Raw genomic sequence first — 3,266 nt, 5'->3', positions numbered from 1 at the left:
TTTGGATCAGCCAATGAATCCCTTTGTTCTGAATTTGGAAAACTCATGACAAGTGAATTTGACATGAGTATGATGGGTGAACTTAATTTCTTCCTTGGGCTGCAAATTAAACAAACTGATAAAGGAATTTTTATTCATCAAGAGAAGTATGCCAAGGAATTAGTTAAGAAATTTGGTATGGAAAATGCCAAACCCATGGGAACTCCCATGCATCCTAATTCTAAATTAGATAAGGGAGAAACTGAGAAAGATGTTGATGAGACTAGGTATAGAGGAATGATTGGCTCTCTTATGTACTTAACTTCCTCTAGACCCGATATTGTGCAAAGTGTTGGATTGTGTTCTAGGTTCCAATCCAAACCAAAAGAGTCACATCTCTCGGCTGTTAAAAGGATCATTAGATATGTTCATGGCACATCCAATTTTGGTCTTTGGTATCCTAAGATTGATGATTTTTCTGCAGTTGGTTATTGTGATGCAGATTTTGCTGGTGATAGAGTTGATAGAAGGAGCACTTCTGGTTTATGTTGCTTCCTTGGGAAGTCCTTAAATGTATGGTCAAGTAAGAAGCAACCAACAGTGGCCCTTTCCACTGCAGAGGCTGAGTATATAGCTGCTTCTTCTTGTTGTTCTCAGCTTTTATGGTTAAAAACACAGCTTGCTGATTACAAATTAAAGGCTGAAAATATTCCCCTGCTGTGTGATAATATGAGTGCCATAAATATTTCTAAAAATCCAGTTTTGCACTCTAGGACTAAACATATTGAAGTGAAATTTCACTCAATAAGAGAACATGTCCAAAAAGGGGATATTAGCATTCAATTTGTTAAATCAGAGGAGCAATTAGCAGATATTTTTACAAAACCATTAGCTGAGGATAGATTCTGCATGCTTAGGACTTGTCTAGGAATTTTGAGTTATGATTCCTTGTTTGAAAAATACTGATGTATTTGCTGGAGCTTTTTGTCTCATAAACAGGTATGAGACAATTCTGGGTAGGTGATGAACGTTTCTATCAAGTCAACGTGTTCTGGGCTTGTTTCAAATGAATCTCAATTTGGGCCAACCTCAATATTCAGATCAAGAGTGGTCCAAATATGTTTCATTAATTTCTTATCACCTCAAGGCCCAAATATGAATGTTACAATCTTGTGTGTTAGTTTTTGATGACTTGTGTGTTTCATGAAAGGTTTTCAATAAATGTTTTGTGGCCCAAAAGGTTTTCAAGAGGATTTAATTTTGGCCCGAAAAGGTGTTTCAGGTTAATATTGTTGTTTTTCAAAATTTTAAAATTAATTTTTAAAAATCAAATAAAATCTTTCTTGAATGAGGTCATGTCTTTTCAAGTCTTTTCAAATGGTGATGCAGTTGCATGGTTTTGGAAACTTGCTTTTGGGTACGGTTACCAACACTCCCTCTCTTCCCTCCATAACTCCTTCTCCATCACTTCGGTTTTCACCACTACCCTTACTACTCTCTCTTCTTCTTAAATTGAAACTAACCAAATGAGGAAGAAAACCATTGCAAAAAGGGCTCCTCGTGAGAAGGTTTTCAAGCTACCCACAAAGCCATCCACTCGCTCTCAAGACCGCACCTTTACCCCTTCTCCTTCTCCTCCTACCTCTCCTCATCGCTGTGACCCCATGGCTCGGACCAAAAACACTCCAAGGTTTCCTGCCTCTGCCAAGCCGACGCCACCACCAAAGGCCACACCTTCCAAGCCTGGCTCCTCAAAACCAAGTTCAGCAAAGCCTGGCTCCTCCAAAGGCAAACGTCAGGCGACTGAGGAACCCATACCCGAACCATCTCAACCAAAATCCAGGTCGGTTCCAATGCGCTCTCAACGAGGTAACACTCGAGTCCCTCTCCAGAATGTTAAAGAACCAGACATTGGACCTTTTGATCACAAAGCTCACTTTTTGACTTCTCATTCGAACTATAACCCTTATAGATTTAAATCTGCCATGAACAATGATTTTTATGAGAAGGTTATCCAGTACCGTACCCTATGTCCCTCTTTTCTCGCTGATTTGCCATCTTTGAAAAGAAAAGGTTTTCCTTTTGTTGATAACTTGATTTTTCTGGACTGGAATCACCTTTTTGATATCAAAAAACCTGTTTATCCCTTGTTGGTCAAAGAGTTTTATGCAAACATGACTTATCATGAGGGCACTGCTCATTCGTATGTCAAGGGCCGAGATATCGTTTTAAACAATGAGACCGTCAGTGATGCTTTGAAGTATACTGATGTTGGGCCCTGTGCCTACACGTCAGTTAAGTGGGATGAAGGAGTTGGTGTTTCTTACAATGATGCCCTGGCTAGTATTTGTGAACATATCTCTTTAATAGATGGCATTACACCTACTCACAAAGCCCTAGGATATGAGCGTGCTCAACTGCACCGAATAGTCAATCATATTATTCTGCCTCAAAGCGGCTCATATCAAAGGGTTTCCTACACTGATACTCTTGTTTTATATGCCCTTCTCACCAAAACTGAAATTTCATTTGCATATTTGATGGTTAGATACATGTTTGACTCTGTTAGAAGTGAAAAGGACAAAGCTCTTCCTTATGGCATGTTTCTAACTTGTATTTTTGAGTATTTTGGTGTTGACTTGACCAATGAGAAATATGAAAATAGACATTCATATCTAAAGGGAGGTGGTTCAGTGAAACAGCAAAAAGGACCAACTCGATCTGAGAGAGTGGTTCTAGATGATGATGATGAAGAGTTCATTCCAGATGATTCTACTGCTCCGTCCACTGAGGGTACTTCCATTTCCACTGGGAAGAAATCCACTCTGCTGAATGTGGTCAGGGATGTTGCTCAAGAGTTTGTCTCTCAATCGAACCACTTGATTGAATTGAGCAAAGAGAAAAGGAAGCTGGCTAGCAAGCATGAGAACTTCCTGAAGAAGTCAAGGGATAGGGTGGCTGTATTGATGACCTTCATTGATAACCTTCAAAATGATGAAGATGCTGCCACTGATGTTGAAGAGGATGCTGTTTCGGAAGGGAATGGTTCTGATGCCTAGGATTTGTCTCATAAAAACTGCTGCTGCTCTCTTTTTGTCTCATGATTTCTGCTTCTTTTGCTACTTTTGAACTATCTCTTTTTGGATGACTGTAATAACTCTTACTATTGATACTCTTTAGACAGCTTAATTAGTACTTTGATCTGTGCTCTAACTCTTTTCTGCAGGATACAAGATTTTGTTTTTGTTGCTCTTATCCGCCCTTGATGACAAAAGGGGGAGTAAAAT

General features: G+C 39.3%; 1 pseudogene; it reads left to right on the top strand.

Annotated features, from left to right (window-relative positions):
* The first annotated feature begins 1,334 nt into the window (after window positions 1–1,334).
* Window positions 1,335–3,038, top strand: LOC148571935 (uncharacterized; annotated as a pseudogene).
* The last annotated feature ends 228 nt before the right edge of the window (window positions 3,039–3,266 follow it).

The sequence above is a fragment of the Arachis ipaensis genome, chromosome B3 (genome assembly GCF_059453495.1).
Source record: "Arachis ipaensis isolate K30076 ecotype BB chromosome B3, ASM5945349v1, whole genome shotgun sequence".
NCBI lineage: Eukaryota > Viridiplantae > Streptophyta > Magnoliopsida > Fabales > Fabaceae > Arachis > Arachis ipaensis.
This window is presented reverse-complemented; position numbering and strand designations above follow the sequence as displayed.